General features: G+C 39.9%; 1 long non-coding RNA gene across 1 annotated transcript; it reads right to left on the reverse strand.

Moving 5' to 3' along the window:
• Positions 1-7,643: 7,643 nt before the first annotated feature.
• On the reverse strand, positions 7,644-10,655 carry LOC128785806 (uncharacterized). Its single transcript, XR_008430040.1, has 3 exons — positions 10,557-10,655; positions 10,320-10,411; positions 7,644-7,788 (listed from the first exon to the last, which is right to left on the reverse strand). It is a non-coding gene; the product is annotated as an uncharacterized LOC128785806 (long non-coding RNA).
• Positions 10,656-17,534: the final 6,879 nt, after the last annotated feature.

Raw genomic sequence — 17,534 nt, forward strand, 5'->3', positions numbered from 1 at the left:
CCATAAAAAAGTCTGGAAAATAATGGAGAATATCTTTAAAAAATCATTTTAATTGAATCATAATTTTAATGTTAACTAGTCAATATTATAGGAATAACCATTAGCACAACACAGTTTGGTTTGATGTTTATCATGCACATCCACTTAGTGATGCTTTTCTTTCTGGAATGGAAAACTTCTATAGCACTAAATAAATTTGAGACCTTGAGCTTATATTTTGGCATCTTTTTAATGAATTCACCACCCAGCAAGTTTCCAGGGTCACAATAAGACTTAAAACTTCAAAAACATGTTTCTTTGTTATTTTTTAAGCTCGTACTCTGACAGTAAATTATTTACGACATCTTTTTGGATGTGAAATGTTGCATGTCTCTATAAAAATTCTGACTTTTTTTTATTCAGTTCCAAAAGATAGAAGAAGAACGTATGTGAGGAGGCACAAAAACACAAAGAAAAGCTGTTCCAAAAATACTAAATTTATTTGAGCATGGTGATGGTGTCAGGCAGTGAAGCACTGGGTGTGCACTTTCTGTTTTGTTTACATGAAAGTGAATTAAAGAAACACAAAGTATACTGTAAGCTCAGCAAGCTCAGTGTTTTGTTGCTTGTCTGTGCATATGAATTTATAGCATTATAATCCTTCACATGCTTGATTTATGGTACTTAACATGGAGTAGGTTTGGTTTCATGATACACTGTGAAAAAAATTGTCACGTGGTGTTTTGTTGTGCCATAGGTGAAACTCTTTTCTTTTACTGTAGATCTTTAAATAATACCTAAACAAATCTGTGTTGTAGAGTCCTTCTAGACCTTTCATTTTTAGTCTGCATTGGAATATAAAATAATGCTAAATCTCTGTTTCTAAGGGCTATAAAAAAATCTTTAGTATGTAAGAAAAATTTTCACTGACTAAATAAAAACATTTTGGTTCCTTCTTCCCCTCCCCTCCTATTCTTGGGTAAATAGAATTATAACTATTTCAAGCTCCATTTAGACCTAGCAAATGCTTAAATTACATAACATATGAAAGGTGGAGAGGTTTTTTAATCAGTTCAGAATTAAAAAAAAATTTGAGAAACTTATAGGATTGCTCTATTTATGTCATGGCAAGTAAAGAGATAAGAAAGGGAATATTGACATCAGCAGAAAACTTCTGTGGGAGAAGAAAGTGTCTTATGGAGAATTTCACTCAGCATTAGTTACTTACAAAGAACTGATTCTCTGCCAAAGCACTTTACATATGTTTTCCTTATTAAAGGCACATTCTTACCCTGTGTCCATTCCTCAGGAAATAAAACATTCTAGGTCTGCTTCTAGAGATTATCTGTGCTCTCTAAGCAAGGTGTTGGAGATGAACATGTTCAAGCCAATTGCAAACACCTCAAAGACTTTACATGGTCCAGCACAAACCCAGAGCCCAGACAGCTGCTGTTAACTGGCACAGCTCCACTGACCTATGGGACACCAGTGGGGTACTGCTGATGTACAGCAGGTGGACATTTGACCTCTCTTGTTGGACATAATCTTTGACAAAGACTAACTGTGGGCATCATGGTCAAAATATTTAGGGAAGGGAAGTCAGGTGATGTGTCAGTCTTTTCCCCAGCCTCAGTAAAATATATATGAGGGAGCAAATCAAACCAAAATCAAACCCACAGGCAGGTGTGCTCCAGCATTCTTTACTTACGGTATCTCACGTATAGAAGAACAAAAGCATACAGTCACTATTCCTTAGAGCTTGATGTGTCTCTCTCAATTAGCTTAAGAAATTAGACTTTTAATGTATCTAACACATAAATTGGCGCTTCCTGACCTGTCCCGTGCAAAGTACCCGTCTTACACACATCATCCATCTTCGTGTGAATGAAGAGACTCTGCTTTCTGAGAAGTTTGGAACACTGGCTTAAACATTTTGTGGAGTGAAATCTTGGCTTTTTCTCCACAAAAGGAATAGGCCTTGCTATAAAGCACTGCAGGGACAAAATTCTAGTCATAGAGCCATGTGGGTCACCAGCCCTTGAACTGCTGTGTGTGAGCACTGCTGGGCCCACCTGAGGGCCTGAGTCAGGATTTCTACCTGAGCACACAGTGCACAACACCTCAATCCAGGGTAGCTGGCCCATTCTGCATAATTTTGTCCTCTGGGGTGTGGACAACCCTTTTTGAGGGTGCATTAGAGTTATCTCCATGGCTGCTAGATTAAGGAGTGTGTCAGAGATACACTTCAGCTCTATACCCCAATGAAGAGACTTAAAATCACAGGAAAGGGACTGACAGCTGGCTGCCCAGCTCTCCAAAATCCTGACAGGAGCAGCTCAGCCTGATCCTATGGCAAGCTGTGGTTATGCAGAAGCATAGGAGTATTGAGGAGGGTTGGGTCCTGGGAAGGGAAAGCAGAAAGAAAAGTGGGAAAGTACATCTCTGAACTGCAAGACTCCTCAATGTCTCGCTTGGTTTTTGTCCTGAGTGATCAGGGCTATGAGAATGCCTTGGGAAACCAAGAACTGGTCTGACTTTTTTAAAGGAAATAGCACAAGACATTTCAGAAATATATAACCTTTCCTAGCTGCTTCACAGAGAAAATTATTCCTAAGCATCCCTTATCTTAAAATTAAATAGGTGGCGATGGGAGAGAAACAGAACAGCTGTTTAGAAGCTGTACTGAAAGAAAGCAGAAAGGATTGTGTTCTTCTGTGCTGTCCTGCTGCTTTAAAAAAACTTTTATAGGCAATTAAAAAGTGAAGTAGTGATAATAGTCTGACAAAATTCTTCCTTATCTTTGCTCCCTGACTTTACCTATCACTGCAGGAAGACCAGTTCACAGCTTGACCCTATCTTAGGTTGCAGCATATGAATCACTATTCTCCAAAGAGGTATTATTTACTTAAGAGTGATTAACAGGGATAAGAAGGGTCAGGGTGTTCCACTTCATGCTGTTAGATGGACTAACTTGATGATAGGCATAATGCAATGGGTCTGGGAGAGCTGTGCTATGTGCCAAAATGATCCCATGCATTATCAGATCTTACCTACCCTTGTTTAAACTAAACATATTTGGCAGCTACTCAGTTACATTTTCCATATGGTGCAGTATCTTCTGAACAGCAACTTGAATCAGCCTTTTTGAAGTTATATTTTGAGTTCTTTTCCTGCAATCCATATTTCTCTCAACAGTGAATGTTGAGTGCAATAATAAAAAAACCTAAGGAAACTATGTGCTTTAATTAGTCTGTTCTTGTAGCTATTGTTATTATTAATGGAAGACCCATGTGATACCCAGTGGGAAAAAAACCAAACAAACAAGCCTTTGAAAGGCCATTTCATTTTAAGAAGGCAAACAAATTACATCATTTGACTTAAACAGAAGAAAATTGATTGATCTGATTCTCCACTCACCCATGTCATTTTTCTACCAGAGTAACATAGCTGATGTAAGTAGAACTTTCCAGGATGAAGAACAGAACAGGGGAACAGACACAGGGTGTGTATTTATGCAAGTCTTTCAACATCAGTTCTGGGATGGGAGAGTGATCAGAGTTTGGAAGCCAACTCTGGAAGCTTTTCTGAGGACACTCAGTGTGAGTGCATTTGCTCAGCCCATGTAGGGTGGCTATTTTCTGGAAGAAAGACAGGGTAGAAAGAAATAGAAGAAGGGTGAAAAATAGTTTAGATCTGGAAAGGCTGGGATGTGAAACACATGTCACAGGATGACACAGTGGGATGACAGACTGGATGAATAGTGAAGGAAGGAACATAGGAAATAATGAGTTGGGGGCCCATGTTTTTGGTTGGCGTGAGCTTACACTTTATTCTCTTCCTTCCAGCCTCCTTCCCAAACTCTGCAGGACAATATCCTGATTTCAGTACAACTCCTCAAAAACCTGGAAGCGTGACTGGAAAACCAGATCATTTTATCCACTCACATGGGAACTGGCTGAAATAAAATGTACAGCAAGCCATTCTCCAATGACTTGTGATGTGAGAACAGGGAGTATGGGGAATGGGCAATAGTGATGGATTCATTCCTTGGCAGATCTTCTTGGCCATTTCCTTCCACACTCTACAACCCTGGGGAATTTAACAGCTCAGCTACTCCAAGCCTCTGGAAGTTTTGTTGGAGCAGGAAAAGTTACGCCAATTTCTGTTCTTTGCTACACCAACCAATGCTTTCATCTAGAGCACATTTTGATCCAGAGACTGTTTTTTAAAATTATCTCCTCAAAATGCTTTGATTTTTCTCAGGGATTTGAAAGATGTTGCATGCTGACCCCATGATGACTTCCATTCATGAACTTTTAATATATTTTTCCTGTCTATCCATATTTTAATCTCAAAACTCATGCAGCACTTCTGCAGGTTCCTTCCAATCTCTGCCAGGTCACTGAGGAAATCCTGCTCATTAGATTTGGTCACCCATAGTGTGAAAACTTCACCTCAGAATAATCTCTACAGCACATTTCCCTGTTCCTGCAAGGGACAGGGACTTCATTTCCTGACCACACTCAGTTAATCATTTTATCAATTTGGCCAGAAATGTTAATGCTCTTTGAATAGATCATTTCCTTTAGCTGGCAAGAATTTCTCTGGTTTAATTAGCAGTACAGGAAGCAGTTTTGTATAGATATGATTATTTATTATTTCCTATTAGTGAGCAGCATATCCTGTGATAACTTTCCTAATTAATGGATCAAGTGTAAATTTCATCAGAGTGAATGTCAAAGCCCTCACTTTTGGCTTAAAATATTAAATAAAAAAATAGTTTGAAGTCAGTCAGAAGTCCTTCCTCCAAAGTACCTTTGGCATTGTGTTCTTATGTGACTTAGAAATCTTCATAAAGTATAAAAAAATAGCAAAAATGCATTTATCTTGTGTTTCTGTTAGAGTTCTAAACTGGAATACACAGTATTGAAAATATCCCTGTGCCACTATTCTTTACCAAAGGGATAGCCAGGAAAGAGGCCAGGACATAGAAGGCATCCCTGCAACACAACACTAATTTCCACTCTCTTATGCTAATACTGGAATATACCTAATTATCTGCACCAATCTGACCTTTAGGTCAGGTGAGGACAGGATTCATGACAAAGAAGAATTGGAAATTTTGAACCCTCTGCAGTGGATCACTTTGTGGGCCCATTTCACTGGCTACAAAAGGAACAGGAAAAAAGTGCAAGGGGGACATGATACTGTGGTAGGGACAAACAGAAAGAAACTGTGGTATGGTTATGTTTAAAAGTGCTAAAAGAGAAAAGAACAGGGTATTTTACTCGAATTTTCAGGCACTCCTTTGTATTTTGGAAAGCTGTAATTAAAGTTGCACTCATTAGATGTTTGTGGTCAATGAATTCAGCATTCTATCTTCAGAGAAAATCTCTGGATTCCTCTTCTTTACAAGGAGACCGGAACACTGTTTCTTGGAAATACTCTTAGAAAAAAGCTCTGTTTTCTCAATATTTCCTGCTGAAAAATCATCATTTTTCACCTAGGTCTGCTCCTCCTCAGCTTTGCGGAGGGAGACTCCCCACTTTGGGATTCATTCACTTTGGAACTGGAGATGCATCTGTTCTGGTGGGCCTGGTTCATGCAATCCAAAAGCAGCCTGGGTTAAGTTGGACACTCAGGGATGTGCTCTGGGGCTGATGTGTGGATTGACTGTGTCCTTCTCTGACACACATGCAGAGTCAGTAACAGTAATTTTATAGACTAATTCTTCCAGCCTTTCTGCATTTCTGTTAATTTTCTCTGAAGTCTTTGAAGCCAACAGTGTCAAGCGCTGTCTGAAGCATTCTAGGTATTATACCATTGTTGGTACTTTGCCATTTAAAGTAAGAAAGTTTCCTTTTTTTTGGCTAGTGACATGAATTGTCTGTAAATGCATCCCATACTTGCATGAGGCTTTTTGCCATTTTACCAGATGGAAATTTCATATCTAATTTAATGTCCATTAGGTCTTTTTCAGTGCCACTGCTTTCCAAGTATCTCCCTCCTATGAAGTTCATGTTAACTGCCTGCCTGACCTCCCCTCCCACTATACAATTATCCACCCCTTCCTCTGCCTGAAGACCTTAAAACAAAACCTGGAATTAAATATACGCACATTTAGTACTGTGCACTCCTGATGCTTGTGTTGGATCCACTGACACCTGGTGAGAGCAGGCTGTGCTGGGATCAACAATGGATAAACAAGAGGCCTGCTGCAATCAGTGTTTCCCTACTGGCAAAAAGAGGAGGAAGGATCATGCCAGGAGTGAGAAGCAGCGGGGTCACAATTCTGTTTCCCTCAGGAGCTGACAGCGGTGAAAAAACGTGTATGGCTGCTGCAGGCGTTACTGCTTTGGCCAAGGTGGAAGCAGATTTTTTCCACTTCCTTGCACAGCACAACCACTCCATTAAATTAATAATCCAACCCTCAATGCCGCAGATGACAGAGGAGGCCTTTGAAACCTGACTGAACAAATGCTTCCAGCACGCAGTGAACTCTCGGCACACACGGACTCCTCTCTCCATCAGGGAAATCATTCATTAGCCTGGGCTTGGATATCCTGCTGATCCGGGGGCCGGTGTGCAGCCTGTCAGCAGGAGCTTCCTGGGGACTGGTTTGTTTTGTGCCCATGCATTTTTAATTCCCTTCTGCCTGCCCCTTCATTAAACTGTTGTTTCTTGAAGAGGGGTTCAGACCTTCCCAGGAGTGCAAGGGCCAACTTATCTCACAGCAGGAGGTGGGAAACATGCTCACTGCCAGCTCGGGTTCTAAACACAGAGTAGGAAAGAAAATTTATCTTCTACAAATTATAGTGAACAAGGAAGGGGATGAAATTCATATAAGTCAGGCACAGGGGAGGTGAGCAATCCTGTTGAATAATCATTTACATAAGCACCACTTAAACAAGACAGATATTTACAGTGGTAGAAGGATGGCATGGGGGTTGAAGCAAAAAAAGAGTATTTATTTTTGCACATTTAGAAATCCAGGTAGGACCATAATAAGTACTGTGAGATTGTTGAAATTACCACTTACCAAGAAAATCATATGTTCTGATATCAGGTATTACTAAAACATGTCTTTACTTTAGAATCCAATCCTGAAAGATCTGAACCAGCAACCCAAGCTAGCATCCCACCTTAGAGGAGCCTAATCATAAACCCAGCTGAAGGATCCTACAGGCTTCAGGGGGTCTGTTTCTGGGGAAAGAGCCACAGCACAGGTACTGCATATGAGGCTGTGAGCCTGCACACTGAAAACCCCAGGACATGATTCTGCTGCTGTGAGCCTGCACACTGAAAACCCCAGGACATGATTCTGCTGCTGTGAGCCTGCACACTGAAAACCCCAGGACATGATTCTGCTGCAGGAGCTCTGCAGCTGGCACAGAGCACTAGGAATAGCTAGGTAACTTCAGGGGCTCTCGCCAATCTGGCTTTCACAGTGTGGGTGAGAACCAGGATTCCTCTAAAGATGCCCCAATGCATTGCTGGGTTCAATCTGTGCAGGACAGAACTTCAGCCTTGTTGTTTAAATATTAACTGTTGTATTAAACAATTGTCATTGAACTTACCCCTAATTTATTATTGGGGAAGGTCTTGCTTTGCCATTACTAGGGAATACATGCTGCAAGAACTCAGTTTGACAGAAGAACAGGGAATCTGATGAATGATGAGGTTTACTTGCACATTTTTAATCCAGCCTGGATGTAAATTTCTTCAGCATCCAGGGACTGTTTGGATCCAGTTTTTCTCCAGGCCCATCTCTTCTTTTTTCAGATGACTGTTATTTTTTGAAACATAACACTGTGCAAATAAAAGTGAAGCTGTACTTGATTGTCAAGAAATGTATGGAGAACATCAGTAGTGTAGGGAATATATGCTCAGGGAATAAGCCTTCAGCAGGAATGCTAATTTAGTTATAGGTTTTTAAAGCTGACTGCAAACAGCTGGGTAGCATTAACTGTATTAGGAAAACAAGAAAGGTGGAGCAAAATCTAGGGGACTAAGGTATGGCAGTGCCAAATATATGGAAAAGATTTGGGATATGTGAAATGTACTGCTGCTGGACCCACACTGTAATGAGGGTGATATGGTGTGAAGCTATCTCTGTGATTTCCTAGCACACTAAAAGACTTGTGGAGCAATGTCTGTGGCTTGTGACAGGCCACTCTCTTAATAACATGGCAGGGACACAGAAACACTGCTAAAATTAGCATGTGCTGTGTTCTTCTGTAGAGTATTCAGTCCCGCTAGAAAGGAGATCCTGACAGTCCTTTATTCTCGTTTCACACACATGTTGCAGCTACTTAAAAAGTCTGCAGATTCAAAGCTGGGAGATTAGGTTTAAGCTACATGTGTTCCAGCTGCATAGCACTTACTTTGCACTTTACATTTTCCAAGAGCTGTACAAATGTTTATTAATTAGACTGAATCCCAGCAACACCAGTCTCACAGTGGTAAGAGCTTTTCTCTGTTTTTTATGGATAGATGGAGGCAAAAAAAAACCCTCAGGAGCAGACTGCAATACTTAGCCTCATGTAAGTAGATCCATGTTCATGCTGTTTCCATAGCTCAAGTGCAAGTTTCGTGGACTGTGATGTTAAGCAAAAATGCTTTGTAAGGAGCTGGTTACTAGTGTGAGTAAGATGTTCAAAGTATGGCCCTTTTGTGGCTTGCCCAAGACCACACAGTGAGTTAGGAGCAGAGCTGGGATTTTGCTTCCTTTAACTGATTTTCTCACAATTGTGGTTTCATTGCAAACTTCTTGGGTTACTTTCATATTTTTTATATTGCTCAATGTCTCTATACCTTATTTTAGATTGTTTTTTAGGCTTATTAGAGATGGGCTTGAGGTGGGACAGCAGATGTCTTGTTTCTTGATTCTCTGGGGACACTAAGGTACATTCCACCAATTGCCTATTTATCTACTTGTGGAAACAGAGAACAGTTGATGTAACAACCCATGAGAGATGATGGAAGCAACCTTTCTTTAGAGCTAGACACCTAATCAGAAGCAATTTGCCCACTGGCATTCATGTTTTTATGCTCACATATTTACTCATATTATCATGTTCTTCATGTGTTTCTTTGCAAGATGACTATTTAAAATGCATTTGAAAAACCCATTAAGGAAAAACTCTTTTTTAGCACAGATTTGCACAGAATTTTTTTTAGATGGTTTTAGCTCTCCTCCCCAAAGAAATGGCTTATAAAACTCACTAAGAAGTTCATGTTTCAAAGCATGAAATCAAAGTGTCACCAAGGAAGTACTCCTGACCTGTGCTATGTATTACCACTTTCAGGCCATTTCTGACTGCTTGTCCCTTCACCTTTGCCAGAAGTTACCCTTCTGTCAGATCTTCTAGGTTAAATAATTAATTAGGAGTTTCTTTGAAAATAATTAAATAGAAGTTTCTTTAGTCTCTGGCTTCCTCATTTGCACTGCAGTTAAAAAAAATTTAAAAGCCAAACTGTAATAAGTTTCATGTTATTCTTAACACCCTAACCATATCATAGAGCTGAGCTAGGAAGCAAAGGGAGACAGAGCTGCACTGGCAGGAGCTGAGGAGAGTTTCCTTTAGCAGACACAGAGACAGGCAGCAGGGATGGGGAGGAGACTGAGGAAGGCACTTGCTGTAGCTAGGTCAATAGTAGCAGATTTAGGTGGGCCAAGTGTGCCCAAATTGTATCACTAAGTGTAAAATTTGTATTAAAGTTTGGTTTGGAATTTGCTTTTGGAGAGCAGTTGAAAACCCATTCTCTAAAATTAGCTTTTAGCAAGTATTCCTGTTTATAAAGTTCATTCACTAGCATGTTTATGGAAAGTGAGCCCAGAAGGGAAGGAATGCAGTAAAAGTACATTCATTTGAAAATTCAAATAAAAATATTTGTTTTGAATCAGAGGCTTTTTTCAATCCTCTGTGCTCTTTGTCCAGTTTCTTAGTAATTTTGTTGTCCAGCAAAGAGGTCACTGTCCTGAACTATTCTCATTACTACACAGTACATGAGTACATGGGAGAGAAGACTCCTGCCTGTTGTGTTGGTTTTGTTTGTGAGAATGGGAAATTATTATTTTAAAAAAAACACCAATAAAAACAAAACCAAAAGAGACAACATCTCCCAGCCCCAAGCTTCCCAATTTGGGAAGCTGAGTGTCAGCAACAGCTGGGAGCTGTTACTGTTCCACAGACAGTATTGATAACACTAAATCAAAAAAATTTAATCAAGCCTTCACCAGACTGACTTAAAATAATGAGGTTCCTAAACTGACACTTTTAATTTGTCTTCTGGATTCTGAGAAGGCTCACTAAGTAGTAATCAGTGAATAAGATTACCTTTTAATTTTCCTTTTAAAGTTTATGTCCTCCACTGCTGGCGGCTTGCTCCATCCTGCCCCTCAGGCATTGTTCAGCCATGTTGCCATTCCCTATTTGGTCAAGGAAGGAGGGAGAATAAAAAACATGAAAAGAAAAGGAAGGAAACTACTGGAAAGAATAAGAAAGTGGCCCAGGAGGCAGATCAGCAGAGTAATGGAAGTGAAAATTGATGTTGTTACTTCCTCAGTTCCTTACACATCTGGTAATGCTAATCAGATATCAAATCCTCTGAGCAGTCACTTCAGATGTTTATACACATGGGGTTGATGATAATGCACTTGGATAACTGGGAGAGTCAAGTCACAACATCACAGTTGTGTGGGATCATCTCCTTGTGACCTTGTAACCAGTGCCAGGTTAGGCAGTGGGTCACAGTGGGATAAAGGAACCCCAAACTACCTGTAGGTCACCATCCTCAGGGAAAACACAACTCTGCTGCCCTAATAGTCACTTTTTGGATTGAAAAGCACTTTGATCACATCATATGGTAAGAGCTGCATAGTTGCAAATGCAAAGTCATTCCTCTGATTTTATTGTATCTGCTCAGCATGGAGCCAGATTCCATGCAGTAAGAATTAACCTTGTTATCTCTATTAATTACTTCTATTTAGTTACTTATATTTAAACACACAAAGTCTATCTAACTTCTTATCTCTATTAGTTATGAAGGGAGACTGATGAAATCCCTTCACAAATTATATTAGAAACAAATGTTTTCCAGCAGCTTTGATCATTTTTTATTGGCGAGCTCTTTGTTTTCATCCTTTTAAGCAAGAAAGACCACTGTGTAAGGAGGTGGACCAGAGCTGCTGATCTGAACACACTGATTTTTTTGAGAACTTTGGATACAGAAACTGATATCTAAGAAAAAAATAAATACACTGGGAGGCAAGGACACCCTTTTATCTGAGCCCATTTCAAGCTCTGCAGAGACTGAAATGTGAAGGGGAACACGGGTCACCCGCTTTCTCGTTCAATGTTTTTATGAAATTAATGTAATGGATTTTGTTTACTTCTGCTAGCTAGGCAGATCTGCAAACTACCCAGGAGACAATGTGAGAAAATTGGCCTGGCAGGGTCATTGCCATCTCCAGAGATGTGTTAATCCAGTACCTTCTGCAAACACTAGAATAGTGTCATTAAGAGTTTTAAGAAGTCAATCAAACCCTTTCCCACATTCATGTGTCTTTAGCTGTGTGTGGTAGGAAAAGGATCCAAAGAGTTTTCTCTCATGTGTTTGCTTTCATGGCAATGAACTGAACTGTTCCCCGGAGCTTTCACTGTAGGGGTTTCATGGTACAGAAAATTTAGTGGGCTTTATTCTGTTGCTGTAAAATGTGCAAGAGTTACTGTTCAAAGATGCATTTAAAGTTCTCCTTGTTTCATGTAGGAGCTGGTGAAAAAACATAATTTCTGCTGGAAATAGTTTTACATTCCAAATCTTGTTCAGTCGCCTCCTTGTTCATCTACTAATTTACCTTCAGAAATAAAACTACTTCAGAAGATGCTATTTGGTTTGTGGATTGTTCATGTACTTAGAAAAAAAAAAGAACCAGTGTTTTCACATGACTATTAAGAAGGACAAAAACACCCCATTTTCCTCTGAGTTCTTCTTTCTCTTATTCAAAAGAGAACATCAAAGTGGGCATTTACCTCAGCAACTGTGAATTGCATATTTTAGGGTTTTACTATTTTATATGCTATCTTTAGTTCTGTACATTTGGTGAGGATCTTAAAATGTCTTCTTTACATCATGAAAGCTATTTTGTAGACTGGGAAAGTTAAACCAAACAAAGCTCATTTCTAGCAGAGTCAAGACTTCTGGACTAAAGTTTAGAAGCTTCCAACTGCACAAAGCCATCTTCTTTTGTATGTACCTCCTATAATGTGGTACAATCATATTGTTACAGATTTATGGACAGTGATGACTCCTACTTTTTGGACAGTCTGAGTGCTCAGCATTTCAGAACAACTTTATTCCTTCTGTTTCTCTGTCCCAAATGACAGCTTGTAATTCTCTCTGGTGATGGCAATACAAAATTTGGACTTTCAGACTCTTGACTGTCTTGATTATATCCAGCAGATAACAAGAAGTCCTATGTCCTTCAGTGACAGAGATGGAGTCTCTTCATGGATATTTGTCAGCTACTTATGTGTTCCTACTGTGCCTTCCCTCAGATTACTCTCCAAAAACATCTGTGCATTATGCCATGTGATTCAGAGTCTAATGGCTTACATGCCCTGATTGCCTCACTTGAAAAAAAAAAAAAAAAAAAAAAAAAAAAATCTGTGATTTTTCATTGGTCATATCAGAAAGATTTTCTTCAGCTGGATGACTTTTGTGTTCCACTCTTTGTATTCAGCTTCAAGTTTCAAGTCCAAATGAACCCCAAATAACAAAAATCTCTTAGTCCCACATGGTTTCAATACAAAATCATGTTTTGTGTTTGTTTCAAAATAGGCCCAGGTTAGTTCAAAAGATTCATGGACCTTGGCAAACTTTTCAAGGAGCATGATTTAAGTTTCTGTGTTTGTACTCTGTGGTTTTATTGTTTCTCATGCTCTCAGTTAGGAATATAGCATGGATTCACTCTGCATCAGCTATGCTGATATCTGGCCTGCATTTGATGGTTGATGCTCATGTTTTGATTCATATCTACCACTATTCCTATATGCACAGCTGAGCACTTGTTTAATCTAAAAGATTGACTTTCCTTAGATCAATTAAGAATTTGGTTTCACTTGTAAAATAAACACATTCAGAATTACAGATGGAGAAAAAGACATCTAAGGTCAAAGAACTTAGGAACTTGGCAGATCCTCAGAGGAATTATATCAAATAAACAAGTATAAACTCTTTAAATGTGGAAGGAAGGCTAGTAATTTGAGTTAGAGACAAATTTGGTTGAATTATGAGCCTTTGAAACAAGGAGGAAGGATGCAGAACCATCCACATCCATCCTCTTTCCTGGTCTCCTTAATGTCTTGGGATGCAATGACATGACATGGGATACAGAGAGATAAATAATGTTTTCTTGTTTTAATATTGGCAAACTAGAGTTTACCCAGGTTTTTAATTCATGATCTTGAGTATCAGCCAGGTATTTGACACATTTTTATTCATCCCACAGAATGTGAATATTACTGCATCACTGTAAGGATCTATGTTCTGAAATTTGGACTCTGATCCAAGTTTTCTCCCTGTTTGGGTGGGCTTTAGATTTTGCTTCATAATTAGAGTTATTAGGAGAGATGCACTGATAATGATTTGCATTGCTATATTCCAAGTTGTTTCCTAAAATGAACCAGAACTCAGCATAAAGAAGCACTAGTTTGCTTTTCAATTTCTGTATTTCTGTTTTTTGATATCACATTTCCTTCCAGGCAGAGCTCTGCCGTTTAGTACTACTTCAGCAAGAAAATATGAGAAATAAATCTATCTTCATTTCATTTCTCTCTGCCATTCACAGATGTCAAGTGAGTACAATAGCTCTTTGAGATGACAGACCCATGTGGGGCAGCAGCTCCAGTGACCTGAACAACACGGTGTACAATTCTGCAAAGATTCCATAGCAACTGCAGAAAATAAATGGTAAAAGCTTGGCACAAAGGTATACTTTCAAAAGCACCCCTTTATTTATATAAGCATGTGTACACATTCCTTGAGATAGCTCAGAAGCTGGAGATTTTGAGGTCTCACTGAACAGTGTGTCAGTCATTACTCAGCATGGAGATGCATTTGCAGCATTGGCTGTAGCTCACGCAAGTGGGAGGACTGTATGTTACAGGCCTTGTCCCAGTGGTGTAGCTAAAATCACCAAATCATCTCCTCCTGGTGCAGCTGGAAGCAGTGCTCCTCTCTGCCTGGCTCAGGTTGCTGCTTGTGTTTTCAGTTGTAGCTGGCTGAAAATGTTCTGAATAGGGTTTCATCAGCAATTAAATTTGTCAGAAGGAAATGCAGAGATGGAGCTCCTCAAAAGAGGAACCCTTATCTTAAGAAGTTTCCAAACACAACCTTTGTGCTCTGTTTTGGAAAATAAGAGCTTCTGGATCAGTATCTGAGTCTTACCCTGTGTGTCTGTTTATGCAAAGAGGTATTTCAACCCTGAGTGTGTAAAGGGCATGACCATGGACTTCCAAACAAAACCAAAAGGGCAACATCTCTGAATCAAAACCTGTGTTATCTGGAGCACTTCTGGCAGCTGATGAACCTAGGGAGAAATTGAACAATATCAACAGTTTATCTCCTTAAAGACGAGCTCAGGGCCACCTTGCAGTTTGGAAACGGGAAAATTTGGACACTTTGCTGGACAGTCTCTGAAAATCCCAAAGGCATAATCCTAAAAATCTTTTTCCAGTGGAAGCCGTGGTCGCTCCAGAGCTTGTCACACCCTTTGGCAGCAGCACGCAGAGGCCTGGCTCTGAGCAGACCACCCTATTTCCTGGAAGCCATTTACTGCTGCAAGTCACAGGAGACATAAAAATCTTTCTAGAGTGCCTGGAAGAATGTAGACTTAACCCTATTTTTTGTCACCCTTAGCTGGGTTTGGTGAGAATTTGCTTGGCTAAACTGGCAAAACTACAACATATTTTTTCTTCTAAGAAAAAAAAATCAGGGGAGGAAGAAGGATTGTAGGTTTACATAAAAGTGAATTAGAAACACAAATCTGTATTTTCACCAGGATAAATACAAGTGAAATGTAGCCTGACACTTTATTAATTTTCCATTTTAATTCAAGCTGCTCAATGTTTTTGGTTCAAAAGTAGTTTCAAGCCAGTGAAGATTCATTAAAACATCTTAGTGGCAGTTTACGAGTACTTTATGAACTACATTATTATTTATTATTAATCATGTGCTGGTGAACTGAGAATTCAAGAGGTCAAATACAGTTGGCATTTAATAGGTTTTTCTCACTAAAAAGATCATTTTTTCAGCAGACTCAGTTTGTAATGAAAATTAATTTTTGGGTTGAGTTCTTATCAGTTTGGGAATGTTTGACTTCCACAAGCTGAGGAGAGAATGTGGAGGGAACACTGACAACCAGCCGAAATTCTTTATTGCCTTCCTATGTGATGTACATTTGGTTTCCCCAGGAAAACCAGTGTCATGCTTGTCAGCAGTACATAAAACAAAGCAACCCTTTTTTTACCCTTCCTTTATGTGCCTGGAGCCCCATCAGTTTCTAATATCTCAGGATCCAACAGAGTGCTTGTAGCCTTTACCATGAATGCATTTTGTGCTTCTGTGGTCCCTGTCCTCAGAGAATCTCAAAACATTTTATGTATGTTCATGATTCAGTGGACTCTATAGTATTCCTAGGAAGTAAAATAAATTAAAAAACATAAATCCCCTGATTTGGAGAAGCATGTGTCAGAGGACCCTGTTACTGTGCTTGTTAAAAGAGTCAGCACAGATTCTGATATCCAGAGCAAGCAATGTGCAGCTCCTGCTCTCCCGCCTCCCTCCTGTGTGAGCTGTTAGTCTTCACAGATGCTGATGTGGCTTCCTTGCCTGTCCTCTGCACTAAATTACCTTTATTAGCTGTGGGATACCAGAGTGGATTTCCTCGTGTAATTGTGGGTTTACGTCTTTCAGCACAGGTTACTTTTCTTCATGTCTTGACTCTCCATCCTTATCTCCCTTAGAGCAGTTTCTGAGCTAATGCTTTAATAAATTCACATTTTGGTAGACCAGAGTCCTTCTAAAGGAAAAGATGCAAGTAGAAATAAAATGCTGAAGGTGAATATCTCAAAGACAACAGAGAAACACAAGGGAATAGATGACATCTCTTGTAGGGACATTTCTTGAAAGGCTTCAAAAGTTTCTGGAACCTTTACTTCTCACCAAATTCATCCCATCAGAGTGCTTGCAAACATCTATTTTTAGAGTAATGCCTAAAGTCACATGTGCTTCAGGTTGTTAGAGAGGATATTTTTACAAGGGCAGAAGGAAGCCTGGATCTAACCCTGTATTTCAGGTTAGCCAAACTCTCACATCTCCAGGCACAGAGCAGAAATAAGAATAGCTCTGTGCATTACTGAGCAGTGTCATGGGGGCATCCATGACTTCGGCTTCCAGTCAGTGCAGTGAATGAGTTTTACTGACACAAACACAATGAGTTATTGGGCTTTTAAGCCTTTCCAGAGAGCAGAGTTAGGGGGTGCAGGTGGCAGTGTGAAGGTGGAGGCCGTGCCTTGCTGTAGTCATGGAGGTGTGCAGTGCTGCTCCTCCATGCCAGAGCACGCTGGCTCCGGCGGGGCGCTCGCTCTGAGCCACAGGTGTTCTGCACTGTACAAAGCCTCCACAGATCAATCACAAATGTTTCTGTTACTATAAAGAGGATTAAAAGGATTTTTAAACATAGTGGGTCGGCCCCACTGCTGGTGAGATTGCCAGCATTTAGCAAAAGAGGGGGAGGCCAGGGTAGCAGGGTGGAGCGGGGGCTCCGGGGAAGCCACAAGGTTCCTTTCAGGGGGGTTTTATGATCCTAATGTGGATCTGTAGCACTTTCAACTGGAACTCATTAAGAATTCATGAAGCAGAAAATGTGAGACGCTCTGGAAATGAGGGCTTTGAAAGGCCAAATGTGAGCTGTAAATAAAATAGACAGGGTATTCAATTTTGGCTATTAACTATCTCAGAATATTTTCTCAGATCAGCAGATCAAGTTTTTGACTAAAAACCTACTTCTAAAAACAAAAGGAGATATAAAAGGAATTCTACAGACTCCTAAGGCCTAGAGCAGATAAAGAGCATAATCAGATATTGTATGTCTCAAAAACATGCAAGCTTATTGATTAGAAGTGCAGAACAGTGCTATTCATTCTGCCTCTGATTGAGCACTGTACCAAGGCATATGTTTATCTTTAGGCATGTTTTGAAATCCCATTGACTTCAATCACCATTGACCCCTGTTACTGAAATGGGACCCTTGGGAAGACACAGCTTTCCTAAATATTATGTGTATAAACAAGAGAATCAGGAACACCCACACTTGAGAAAGCCAGCAGCTTAAGCAGAATGTACCAGGATCACTTAGAAGTTACCTTCTAACTTTATCTGCTACAAATAGGTGGTGCTGGAGCTATCAGTCATTCACCCCTGTATTTTATGGAGGCCAAGACCTTTGTAAGGGAACATTTTATCTGCTACTATATTAATTTGAGGCCTTC

The sequence above is a fragment of the Vidua chalybeata genome, chromosome 3 (assembly GCF_026979565.1).
Source record: "Vidua chalybeata isolate OUT-0048 chromosome 3, bVidCha1 merged haplotype, whole genome shotgun sequence".
Lineage (NCBI taxonomy): Eukaryota > Metazoa > Chordata > Aves > Passeriformes > Viduidae > Vidua > Vidua chalybeata.